The sequence below is a fragment of the Eulemur rufifrons genome, chromosome 1 (genome assembly GCF_041146395.1).
Source record: "Eulemur rufifrons isolate Redbay chromosome 1, OSU_ERuf_1, whole genome shotgun sequence".
Taxonomy (NCBI): Eukaryota; Metazoa; Chordata; class Mammalia; order Primates; family Lemuridae; genus Eulemur; species Eulemur rufifrons.
The window spans coordinates 63,764,899-63,779,622 of record NC_090983.1 but is presented as its reverse complement, the minus strand read 5'-3'; positions in this window follow the sequence as shown (position 1 = coordinate 63,779,622).

Genomic DNA, 14,724 nt, shown 5'->3' with positions numbered 1-14,724 from the left:
ATATAAACAACAAATGAAAGAAATATATTCAAGCAAGAGTAGGTAGCTTTAACTAGCTGGTTTGCACTTGACAATTTCAATATTTCATTAATTTTACCTTACATTTATTAAATTTTTACATTACATTTTAAAATTATATTTATTTTCAGTATAATTTTATTACATATATGTATACATTTTGTATGCCAATTGAATTCTTTTAATTATAATAGTCATTTGTTTCATTTTTAAACATGAAGATATCAGATATTTTAGCTCTGTGATTTTTGTCTAACAAAAGATTGCAATTTTTGCAAAATCAACATATAATTTTAGTGTAACGATTTACTTGATTTATTTTCAATACAGTGCCTAGAAGCTTACCTGGGACTTTGCCAAAATAAGGCACTTGAGGAAAAACAGAAATATCAATGTCTGTATCATAACATTTTTTAAGTATTTTATTTTTATAACATTATTTCTGATTACAAAAGTAATACATGTTCATTGTGGAAATTATGGAAATAAAAATAATAAAATAAAAATCACCCATAACCCTGTTGTAATCATTGTTAATCTTTTAGAATATATCCTACAGCACATTTTCTATGCACTAGTATATATTAAAAAAATAATTAGGATATATGAGATTATTCATTTGTGAGCAACACAATTTAAAATAGATCACATTTTCCCATATCATTAAATATTTTTCAATAGAATTATTATTTTTTTCTTTCCCAATACTTGCAGTATGAGAATCAATAGAATTATTTTGGATAACTGTATAGTATTCTATGATATAAATGCACCATAGTTTATCTAACAAGTTCTCTAACATTATATATTTAGTGATTTCTAATTTTTCTACATTTTAAACAATGCTACGAGAACATCTCAATAGACAAATATTTGCATACATCTAAATTATTTCCTCTAAATAAATTTCCAAAAAGGGAATTTCAGAGCCGAAAAGTATTTTACAAGTTTAACCAGGCATAGTGGTGCCTACCTGTAGTCCCAGCGACTTGGGAGGCTGAGGCAGGAGGATCTCTTGAGCTCAAGAATTGTAGTCCAGCCTCGGCCACATAGCAAGAACCTGTCTAAAAAGAAAAAAATAAAGGTGTTTTTACGAGTTTTGATACATAGGCTAAAGTGTCCTCCAAACAAAAGTATATGAGAGTGTTCATTTATCCATATCTTCACCAACACTAAATGTTATCAGATTTTTAAATCTCCTATAATTTGATGTTTGAAAATTTTGTTCTTTTACTTTTTGTTACTTTCCTTGCTTGAAAATTTTAATATATTTCATATGTTTATTTACCATTTATGTTATTGCTTTATAGCTTACTTATTCCTATATGCTTCCATTTTTTCTGTTGGGGTGTTTCTATTTTTTAAATTTTATATAAAGAGAGTTTTTTATATAATGAGGATAGTAACGCTGTGTCATACATTTTAGAAGTATCTTTCTAAGCTAATCTTTATCATTATATTTTGTTACTGACTTTTTCTTTTCTCCCTCACCCTCTCCCGCCCCCACCACACAAACAGCTTTTTTTGCAGAAAAGAAGGGAGCTATACAAAATAAGTATGTTCCAGAATCGAACGGATCAGTCTCCATAAGTGGAGAAAGACCTGACTTTTTCATTGTTAAATTGTCAGTTTCTCAAGTGTTTTCATTAAAATCTCTACCCTTGCTCATACATTTAGGAAATCTTCCTCACAAAAGGTTAGATATTCACTTCTATTTCCTCCTACATATATTGATGCCTTTGCTTTGATTTTTGTTTTTTATTTTCATTTTATGCATTTAATACCTTAACAAATCTTCAATTTATTTATCATGTGAGGTGAGAATTTCATTTTTTTCAATTGTTAAGCAATTGTCCCTTCATGTTTACTGAATAATATACTTCTTTTCTACTGAATTAGAAAGGCTTTTGAATTTAGCTGAAAGTTTAAGTTCTAGGGTCCATTCCTGAGATTAATTTCTGTTCTACTGATTTCTCTATTGTTCTACCTTTATCACAAGATTTTATTTTTCTAAGCTTTTTTCTTTTTTGAGACAGAGTCTCACTCTGTCACCCTGACTAGAGTGCCATGGCATCGCCTGGCTCACAACAACCTCAAACTTCTGTGCTCAAGTGATCCTCCTGCCTCAGCCTCCTGTGTAGCTGGGACTACAGGCATGCACCACCGTGTTAGGCTAATTTTTTCTGTTTTTAGTAGAGACGGGGTCTCACTCTTGCTGAGGCTGTTGTCGAACTCCTGAGCTCAAGCAGTTCCTGAACGTTGGACTCCCAAACTGCTAGGATTACAGGCGCGAGCCACTGCACCTGGCCTATCACAATATTTTAATTGTACACTCTTATATCTGGTATTGCAAGTCCTTCAGTAGTTTTTATCCAAAATTTTCTTTGTCATTCTTGACTACTTATTCTTTCATATACTTCAGAATTACTTTATTAAGTTAAAAAAGATTCACTTTAAGCACATATGTTTTGCTATGGGAAAACGCCCAAGATATATTAAACGAGAAAAGCAAGTTGTACAACAGTATGTATATTATCCTTCTTATAATTAAAAAAAAATCAGAAAAAGCATAGATGTGTGTGCATGCCCATGTGTATGTGAGAATACACATTATAGGTATATTAAAAAGTTCTAGAAGAATAGACCAAAAAAATTTTTTTTTTTTTTTTGAGACAGGGTCTCGCTCTGTCACTCAGGCTGGAGTGGGTTGGTGCGATCACAGTTCACTGAAACCTTGAACTCCTGGGCTCAAGTGATTATCCCACCTCTGCTTTCCAAAGTAGTGGGATTACAGGTGTGAGCCACCTCGCCCTGCCCCAAAATTATTAACAATGGCTACCTTTGGTGAGTGAGAATGGACATTGTGGGGAAGAGGAACTCTTGCTTTTGACTATAGTCTTTTTATGCAGTTTGGATGTTCTACCATAAACAAGCATTATTCTTACAATTTAAAAAAAGTCTTCCAGAAAGGATATTAAAAAGCTATTTACTCACAAAAGGGAAAAAACTGTATGAGGACTACCTGGAGTAGTCAAATTCATAGAGACAGAAAGTATAATGGTGGTTTCTAGGGGTTGGGGGAAGGGAGGAATGGGAATTATTGTTTAACGGGTATGAAGTTTCAGTTTTGCAAGATGGAAAAGTTCTGGAGATGAATGGCAATGATGGTTACACAACAATGTGAATGTACTTAATGCCACTGAACTGTACAATTCAAAATGATTAAAATGTAACTACCTTTAAAAAAATGTTTAAAATGGTAAATTTTATTGTATGTATATTTTACCTCAATTTTTTTTTTTTTTAAAGCTGTTTACAATGATTTACCTCTGGGGAATTGGATTGAGGAGGCAGGATATAGGCTGAGGACAGTATTTTTCACTTAACACCCTCTACATGGCCTGAATTTTTCACAAGAAGCCTATATTATTTTCATAATTAAAAAACTTAATGTCATAGCTAATTCAAAAATTCATTGGAAATTCTACACAGAATTACATTAAATTTATAAATGACTTGGGACATCCTTATAATATTGTCATTTACTCTTATAGAAATATTTTCAAAACTTTTTGTTTCTTAGTAAAGTTTTGGAATTTCTTCATATGGGTCCTACACAGCTCTGTAGTTTATTAGTTTATCACTGGGTTTTATATATCTGTATTTCTATCTATAGATCGATATGTAGAGATATAAAGACATATAATATTATTACATAATTGTTATTGTTTGTAAAGTTAATTTGTCTCATTGAAGACTATTTTCTAATTGTTTTTTCTCTAAAATTGAAGGAAACTATTGGATTTTAAAATTTTCTTGACTTTAACTTTAAAAATAATTCTAAAGTAATTGGTGAGTTCAAGTTGGTCAGTTAAAGTTCAGGCTAAAATTATTGGTTTACGTAGAAATACTCTAACTTTAGTCAATGTAATTGTTTTTATTTATGTGACTTTTTAAAATCATGTAAACATGGCTTAAGAAAATAGCTATTATGAGGAATATTGTATAATATAAATGACTACAGAATATAATATCTCTCATTTTCTGAAGAGAAATGCAAAGGAATAACGAACAAAAAATAATTATCAGTATAGACAGGATTTCCATGAGTAATTTATGAGAACCTAAACAAGGAAGAAATAATAGATATGACCTATTTTGAGTCCAGTAGACTTTTTTCCATATTTGTAGAAGATATTGTTTGTATATATTTTTTCTTTTCAAAGGGGAAAGTGTTATATCGTTCTTATTTCTGACTATAAATATATTATCATTGTAAAAAGCATTCAAATTCTATAGAAGAAAAGTACTTTATTACATGAGGATCAACCATAACCCTATCACCAGAAAAACTACCATAAATATTAATAGTATTTTGCCTATTCTTTAATAATTAATATATTAATGTATTTCATGTATTTATAAAAATGAGACCACATTGTACATACATGTACGTACAGTTTTATAGCTTCCTTTTTTCTCTTAATGTATAATCACTGCTGTCTTTTAATGTCCATAAATACAGATCTCCATGGTTCTTAATGGCTACCATTAAAATGTATATTGTATTTTATGGATGTTCCATAATTTATTTGATCAATCCCCTGTTGATTAACATTTAAGTAGTTTCAAATTTTTTATGATAAATGTTGTAATACATCTTTTCACATTTGGCACTTTATTTCCTTAAGAAATGAAAATGCTAGATCAATGAGTCTGCATAATTTTAAAACTTTTGTCTTAAAATTAAATATTTTGTCTTAAAATTAAAATATATATTATTGTCAAACTCTCCTCCACAAAAGGTCATAGTGATTTTGCTCTCAAGCTTTTCCTATATTGAGTGTTAATATTATTTTTAAGATCCTTGACATTCTGATAGGTAGGAAATGGTATTTAATTGTCCTTTTAATTTCCAGAATTTGATTACTAATGAGGTTTATCATGTTTTCATGTTTGTGGCCTAACATTATTTATACATTTGTGATGTAACTATTCTATCTTACTCCTGCCTTTCTTCTGGACTATCCGTATTATTGTTATTGACTTGTAAGTGCTTCTCAAGGATTAAAAATATTAATCTTTTGTTTATGATATGTATTTTTAAAACACATCTTTAGTCTTTTTACCTTGTTTATGCCATTTTTGCCATACAATGCTTTTATGTAATCAAATTAATGCCTTTGGTACCATTCTTAGAAAGACATTCTCTACAACAAGATTAATAAGAAAAAATTCTCCTATGTTTTAACTATATTTATGTTTTTGTATTTTTCACTTTATCTTTAACCTCTTTAGAGTTTCTTTTGTAAGGTTTAACTTAGAAATTTCACCGCATTTTATCCCAAATGGTTAGTTAAAATTCTCACACCATTTTTAAGCAACCCGTATTTTCTCCACTAAGTTCTCAGATATATGGTAATCAATTTCCAGATTTTATCTTCTGTTTGATTGATCTTTATTAGCTGTGCTATTCTGAGGTATTATTCAGGTTTTGTTGCAGTACTGCTGTGTAACAAACACTCCTCCAAATCTCAATGGTTTACAACAGCAAACATTTATTTTCGTCTTATGAGTATCTGGGTCAGCTGTGACACTGCAGTGTTCTTCTGGATGGACATTGCTCCAGGCTAAAGGTCAGGTTTATGACTGCTCCACACTTCTCTTTTTTCTGGCTGAAATTACTACAGCTCTCTAGAACATGTTCTTCTCATGATCGATGGCAGGAGTGGAGGAAGGCTGACGGAAACCTGCCACACTTCTTAAACCTCAACGCAACACATTCCTTTTTCCATCCACACTGCGTAGGTCTGGAAATCATGTGGCCCACCCTAAGTGAATGAGAATGGAAAATACATTGTCTCCACAGAGAAGGCAAGTAAAGGACTTAGAGAGAATGAAGAATTGTAAACAAATAATACTATCTACCACACCAAGCTAGTTATATTTTCTAAGTCTCAGTGTCTTCAGTGTCAAATGGATAATTGTGAAGATTCAATCATGTAGATGATAAATGTCAAACACATCGTACCTGGGATTTAGTAATTCAATAAATGTGTACCTGCTTCCTGACAGTATACCACTTAAAGTACTCCAGCTTTGCAAGACATTTTAACATGTAGAAGGGCAGATTAGCTCCTACCCCATCTCTCTTGCTTTTAAAGGATTTTTCCTTGATTCCATCACATGTGTTCATCTTTCAATAAGTGAGGAAAGGATCTTCTCAGTCATACTACTTTTGGACTGATGAGCAGTTCTTCCAAAGTCTTACCAAGAGGAGGCTGAGGGATGGATGACTGGGAACCCATAATAATCAACATATTTTCTGTTTATTCAAAAAATTCAAAACTATACTGCACCAATTTGCAAATGATATTAAATTAATTGGTATGGTTAGTATCTTGAAACAATAAACTAAAATTTAAATTAGGATAATGATCATATTAAAAAATGATGTTCAAAATGTAAAGGCAAGGTACACTCATAAATGCTCAATGAAATATAGGATTGTACAAGAATGTCTAGGCAAAAAGCACAGAAGAAAAAGACTTAAAGGTCTACCTGCAGAATGCAAATGTTCCACAATACAGGTGAAAAACAATTTTTATGATTTCTTAAATAATTCTAAATAGGCAAGGGACAATTTCTCCTCTGTATCTTTTTTTTTTTTTTTTTTTTGAGACAGAGGGTCTTGCTCTGTTGCCCAGGTTCAAGTGCATTGGCATCATGGTAGCTCACTGCAACCTCCTTGAACCCCTTGGTTGAAGCAATTCTCCTGTCTCAGCCTCCCAAGTAGCTGGGATTCCAGGCATGTGCCACCACACACAGCTGATTTTTTTTTTTTTTTTCGTAAAGATGGGGTTTTGCTATGTTGCTTAGGCCGCTCTGGAACTGGCCTCCACCAACCCTCCAGCCTCCGGCTCCCAAAGTGTTAGGATTATAGGCGTGAACTACCTTTGCCCAGTCGGACATTGTTCAGTCTTAAAAGGCTAAGGTGTGACTTGATTTGTTTTCAATTGTAAGATTTATTTCCAGAGAAAAGATACTGAGCAGTGGTTCCATATGTCTAAATAAGAATAAAAAGATTTTATTTAAACAGTCTGTATAACTATAAGGAAGCATTGTTTGTTAAGTCAAAGAAACACTAGAGATAAGTATCAAGAGAGATTTAAAAATTTATATTTCTGGAAAGAGAAATATTCTATTTTACAAGTAGGAGAATAGACAATTATCAGTCTGGTTAAAATTGTCATTTGAAGGTCAGTGACAGACAGATGTATCCTTCTAACACTGTGAGACTATGAATTAATCTTAAGATAAGTTACCTAGCATTTTAATCTGTAGTATTCATTAATAAGTTAACTCTAGTATTTATTATGTAGTTTCATCATAGCAATATATCTGACATATTTACATTCTTTTTTAACATGAAATAAAATGGCATATTTGTCTAATTTAGTCTTATTTCTTCTTAAATAGCAATAGATATATTAGGAATACGTTTGGTCAGTTATGTTCTGTGGATCATTTTGGGCTATTATTCAAAAGCATCCAATAAAATGTTACTTGAACTATACTTATTCTTGATTATAATGTAGAAATTTGGAGTTTTAATGTATTTTTAAGTGCTACTCTGAGGCTTAATTTTAGAGCCATGTATTTTAAGTTATTCTCCAAAGACCCAAGTTTTGGAACTAAAATACCCTTTTAAATGTTATTTGTTAGTTCTGAAAAACTGAGTTTTGAAAGGGGACATCTTCGATGCATTTTAAAAAGGAGTCTGTAATAAAAAAACAAAACAAAACAAGAAATTCTCAGTAAAAGGGCAATTGGGAGGAGCTGTGACATCCTTTGCTTTCAGTCTTATGAGGCACTGCGTGTGTGTGTATGTGTGTGTGTGAGATGAGAATTTTTAAGAGAGAAAAAATGTCACTTTTCAAAAATATAACATAAACCTGTCAATAAATTTAGATGCAATCATAAGAAATATGTTTTGGTAGAAAGCAAGAATGAAGTAAAGTGGTTTTGTTTTCATTTAAACATCTGCCTATGGTTCTGTGAAATGTGTGTATATATGTGGAATGCACACTAAAATTAGCTTATTCCCAACTCATAGCCTACTGGTGAAAACTTTGTATAAGAAAGCAGTGCATTAGCTGATTATAAATGGGTCAATAATGTTCAAATTTTTAAAAATAGTCTTCCCAAACCATTGATATTATCAGCTCTGATTTCATTTTGGCCCAAGTGAAGGCCCATTCTAACTTCTCTCTGCTTTATTTGTCTTTACCTGATTAAATAGCCTTCACTGCTTGAAAGCCTTCCATTGGAGTCCACATTTTTTATTGTGTTATCCCAAATGTTGCTAACTTATTATTTGCAAGACTAATAGGCTGTCAAAGTATGTTGATGTCTGTGTTCATCATGACTATCCCTTAAAGTGTTCTTTGCATTGAGGCAAGAAAAATCAACCCATCCAGAGAAGAGTGTGACCCAAAGTGACAGCCTTGTTTTCTTGGCCATAGAATCACCAATGCATGCAGGTATATGCACAAGTTGTAAATAATGTAGGATGTCTACTTCAATTTCAAAAATCAATTGATTTTTATATTACTTTGTATTTTATTCACCATCCATTCATTTTTGTAAAACAGAGATAAAATTATATCATAGTACTTTACTGTCAGAACTGAATATGGCCTTAAAAGGTGAAAATAGTGTTTACTCTGCCTTGTAACTTACTGTCCCACCACTAAACCGCTCCTGAGGCATGATAGCACTCAATATTTATTTGTTAGTTGGGAAAACTGATAATGTAATATAATGGTATCAAAACTGACCTTTTGGTTCTTTGAACTTCTACATAACTTTTCTGTTTTTAAAGCTACAGTTTAAAAGTGTTTAGCTGACATTTTCATTCATTGTGGTTGGCAATTAGGCAGTGTTTATCAAAATTTAGCACACATGCATTTGATCCAGTAATTCTGTTTCTTTGAACCTATCCCATAAAATACTCAAACACCCACAAAGGTGGGTGCAAGGTTACTTTTTGCATCATTGTTTTCAACAGAAAATCTTGAAAGAACCCAAATACTCATCATAGACAGATAGTTAAATAAATTGAGGTATATCTTTACTTTGGAACACTATGCAGCAAGTTTAAAAGAAGGAGGTAGATCTATGTTTACAGACATGGAAAGATCTCCAAGATATGTTGTTTAGAGTTTAAACAAACAAACAAACAAACAAACCTGTCCAAGCAATGTATGTAAATACGTAAGAATATATTCTGAAAAAGTAGACACTGTCTTAGTCTGCTTGGGCTGCTATAATAGAACACCTTAGACTGGGTAATTTATAAATAATAAAAATTTATTTCTATTAATAATAGTTCTGGAGGCCAGGAAGTCCAAGATCAAGGCACTAGCAGATTTTGTGTCTGGTGGGTGCTGCTCTCTGCTTCAAAGATCGCGCCTTCTTGCTGGGTCCTCACATAGCAGACGGGGGCTGGGGGGGCTCTCTTCACCTTCATTTATAAGGGAAGTAATTCCATTCATGAGAGTGGAGCCCTCCCAACTTAATCACTTCCCCAAAAACCCTACCTCTTAATGCTATGAATTTTGTGGGGGGTTGAGGAGGGGACACCAACATTCAGACCATCAGAGACACCAAATTTTTCATCTTTTTTTTTTTTTTTTTTTTTTTGAGACAGAGTCTCACTCTGTTGCCCAGGCTAGAGTGAGTGCCGTGGCGTCAGCCTAGCTCACAGCAACCTCAAACTCCTGGGCTCAAGCAATCCTTCTGTCTCAGCCTCCCGAGTAGCTGGGACTACAGGCATGCGCCACCATGCCCGGCTAATTTTTTTTTTTTTCTATATATATTTTTAGCTGTCCATATAATTTCTTTCTATTTTTTAGTAGAGGTGGGGTCTCACTCTTGCTCAGGCTGGTCTCGAACTCCTGAGCTCAAAGGATCCGCCCACCTCGGCCTCCCAGAGTGCTAGGATTACAGGCGTGAGCCACCGCGCCCGGCCCAAATTTTTCATCTTATTTACTCTGAGATACAGGAGGTATATTGATGAGAAAGTGAAGTGTTTTAAGATGTGGGGAAGAGCTTTCACTTTTTAGTCTAATGTATCAGTGTATTCTTTCAATTTTTAACAACAAGCATGCATTTATGTATGAAATAATTAAACCTATAATTTTAAAAATAATACTTTTTTGCACAGAGAAATGTTTTCCTGATAAACAATTATTAAACTATAACATAAAATATTTATAATTTTTCTCGGTATCTCTGTCTTCTCTGCCATTCCTCTCTTTACACATCTCATCCATTAAAAAGCTACAGAAAGCAAACAAAGAAAAATTTCTTAAAATCAGAAAAAGGGAAATAAATATATTCTGAGAAAATGCTTTATTTAGAGTATGTTCCTCTCTTTGTTTAGGGTCAAAAACCACAATTTTCTATTTACCACAGTAGATACTATTATAAAGAGAACACCAGAGAACCTGGAGTGTTGATCTCACTTATTAAGCTTCTAGGTAGATATAGCTCACCATTTCTGCCAAAAAGTTAAAGACAGAATAGTTTTCAAATGCTTTTGGATGAGTAGATATATCCCATGTTAGCATTTTATCTGATTGTCTTTTATTGAATAATATATGACTGGGCTACTATTTTTCTTTATGTATATCTTATGTTACTTGAATCCTAGTAGGTATTAATAATTATTAATGTATGTTGTCTTGATATAATATTTCCTATTTGTTATTTGCCTACTTCACAGAAGACATTATTTATCCCTGAGACTAAGTCTTATCCATGCCTTTGTAATTCAAATATAAGAACTACAAAAGACATTACCTATCTCTTGTTATTTCCTACACCCTACCTTTATATATACTGGCTTACAATCTAAAACTTAGCTATAAAATCATTTCTTGTTTGTATCTTATCATGAGAAATATTTTAAATAATGAATAATGAAGAGATATGTGACATATAATGTGAAATTGCCTTCCAAATAAAGTAAATTTTTAAAGTGCTACAAATGCTTAAACTTACTTGTTCTATGTAAACTCTCACTAGATTTCAGCTGAAAGTTTTGATCTCTACTTTTTAAAATTCTGAATCTCTAAACTAAGTCTTTCATTATTTTCTCTAAAGCCTAACTTAGCCTTAACAGAGCTCTTACTTGAAAAAAGGAACTTTTTTTTTTTTTTTTAATAATTGAGGCCTGAGCTTGTCTCATTGAAGGCCACTTTAAGCTGACTTGTAATATAGACTGTTAAGAAGAGAATGTAGGCATTGTCTGTCCCATATATCCTCTACAGAATCTGATCTGGTCAGCAGAAGAACTACAAACCAAATAATAATCATTTCCTAAAACTTACTGCTATTTTCTAAATGAAAAGTATTATACTAGTAAGATGGAACAAAATCTAGTGATAGTTACCCCCATCCCATCTGCTGTAACTATTACAGTTTAGAAATAGCCACCTATTTTCCCAGGAAGAAAAAATTTTAACTGAAGAAATAGAAAATAAAACTGCTTTCATACATTTTTCTGCAAATGCATTCTAAAGAAGAAATAGGCAGGTAAAAACCTTACGGCAAAAATAAATAAATAAATAAAAATGCAGCAGTAAATAGTGTTCCTTTTTGTTTGGTTTTCATCATTTATATTATTTTCTTCATTCTTTAAATCTACTTCTCTCTTTTTTTTTTCTATAAGAGTTGTATTTCTAAAGTCAATAGAGAGTGGAGACATTGTCACAGACCAAGCAATGAAAGATATTTTAATGATATGTAAGAATGTGAAAATTCCTACTTAAGTCTTAACAGTCTTTCAAGACATTGGCCTCTCTAAAAAAAACTTTTTTTGCTTCTTTTAGAGAAGAGGTCTCCCTCTGTTGCCCAAGTTGGACTCAAACTCCTGGGCTCAAAGGATCCTCCCATCTCAGCCTCCCAAGTAGCTGGGACTACAGGCAAGGCCACCACACAGGATACATTGTTTTCTCACCTCCCATCAGGCATAGGCGTAGTAGTGCATGCCTGTAGTCCCTGCTATTGGGGAGGCTGAGCTGGGAAGATTGTTTGAGCCTAGGAGATCAATGGTGCAGTGAGCTACGATGATGCCACTATACTCCAGGCTGGGTGACCAAGCAAGACCCCATCTTTAAAAAAAATTTTTTTTAATAAATAAATAAAATAGAAACTGCAGTGTTGTCACAAAAATGACTGGTTTCCAGGGGACAACTAAAAGTACACATATATAATATCTAACATATACACACACACAAACACCTTAAGATGAAAAACTTTGAGTTTTGTTTCAAACCAAATTCAGATAAACTGGAAATAAATTCATATATAAAGAAAAAATTTTTCCTTCTATTTTCCATTTCTGTATACAGTTTGATAAATGACTTCTACTTTAGTACTATTTTTCACACAAATACAAAGAGTACATAGTGAAAGAAAGGTCCATTTTGTCAGCAGGAATGGAATTTTAAATGACTTTACTGGAAACATTGCTAGTCCTCATGTAACCTTCACTCAAAAGAGCCAAGAGCAGGATAAATGCATATACCATTTACTGAAGCCTCCATTTATCTTTCTAACTTTGATGATTTCAGTAATGTTATACTTTCTTAAAATTAATAGAATAAAAGGATTATATTTACCTGTGTCCTTATAAAGGAATAGACGACACTATAACCTAATCTTGTATATTTGTTAGGTATCTATGTTTTTACAGGAATGGAGCTCCAATAAATCTCCTAACTATATGCTTCTTGTCCTTGGTAGGGTGAATTGGAATACCATTTCTGATATTTTTTATACTGAGGATATTTTCTTACTACTTCAAAATCCAAATAATCTTGAAGTTCCCATTTGGCACAACTTTGGTTAAAGATATATTACCTACTTGTAATTAAACAACAAAGATAATTTTTTTTTCAACAGCAAAGTGAGAAAAGTATTCTGAGTTTTATGTGAAACTTGGTCCATTTTTCTTTAGGGTACACAGGAGGATTAATTATTTTTTTTTTTTTTTGCCATTTCCTTGGTTAAATGAACATTTAATAATAAGCCACCTAAATGGTTTTCCATTGCGATGAGCAGTACTATAAAGATGTTGGGTTATTTACTCAACACTTTTTGCAGTGACCAACTCATGATTATGTTCTGAACTAGACTGTCACGTGCCTTTCATGGTCCAGTTTTAAAGATTTTGAGGAACGGAGCTTCCACTACTTTCCTGGGAAGACAATTCTCCAGGATAGCCCCTCTAATTATTTAAGGTAGGTCTCCATTTCTTTAAAATAGCTGAGTTATGCAAGTTTGAAAAGCAGCTACTGCGTAAGCAGCCTGACTTAAACTGACAAAAGCAAGGAAATTCTGGATCCATAATTCACCTTCCACCCCTTGACCTCACAAACCGCCATATTAGCGTGATCACACCAAAATACCAGCTTGTGTTTACAGTTTCAGTCCTCCTGATGGCGGACGGGCGCGTGTACACGAGCACTCGCTCTGTGTGCACTGAATAGGATCACGATCCGGAGAGCTGAAAATGTAAACACAAGCTGGTATTATGGTGTGACTGGCGGTTTGTGGTTCTTTGTTTGAATACTTTAAAAATGGGCACCCTGGCAAGAACAAAAGAGGCAGAAAGCAGAACTGCTCTTAAATGGCTTCTCTCATCTTTGTCCCTCCTCAGGTAGACCCAAAATAACTGATTCACTTGACGGGGTCCCCCAGAACCATGTGTTTTTGCCTAGTTGGCTACACTTCAACGCAACAGTTTTGTTTTCAAATTCAGGCCGTTAATACTTTGCCTTTCGTAGTTTTAAATTATTTTCTGACTATTCCCAAGCACTATACTTCTCAAATTATTATTTGTATCAAAACCTTCCATGTTGCAAACTCATTGCAATGTTTGATGTGTTTAAACAAGAACCTAAACACCTTATATGGCCTTTTTCTTAATAGTTGTAAATTAACAATGGTTCTTTCACCCCAAATGAGGATTGGCATCAACATAACCCTATTAAACAACATGTCTACCTACTGTTCTTGTTTATGCTATTTTAGTTGTTGATTTTGAAGTGCAGAAGTTGACCTCAAGAGAAATGTGAAGAGTAAAGGGTTAAAAAAGTTAACATTATGAGCTTTATGTTAGAGTAGCATCTAATTGCATAGTTGGCCCATTAGTTTCCTCTGCAGTCTTTGTCTTTCCTCCATCTTAACACTAGATAAGTTTGATTAATGGCCCCACCACTGTGAACTTTGATTCTGAAATAGATTTACTTAGAGAGTGAAGAGACGACCATATCATTTCAGGGAGAAAATTAAGACATATAAAGAAGGAAGGTTGAAAAAAAAACTTATTTCCTGAAAAATGTCAACACAGTCCATGATATGCTTGACTTGGTGATAAAGTATTATACATTGTCTTATTTTTTAAAGAACAAAATTTTCCGTTTGGAATTAGGTATACCATTGCTACCAAAAATCAGTAACTAAAGGAACAGTGGGTAGTTTGGCAGATCCCTTTTCTTAAATAAAAGTTACAAATTGATTTTACACCTATTGAAGCAGCCATTCAGTGACTGTAAACTTATTTCTGACAACTGTTTCTTTTAGAATCCAATAAGTAATTGAAAAACAAAAGTGATTTTCTCAATACAGTTGAAA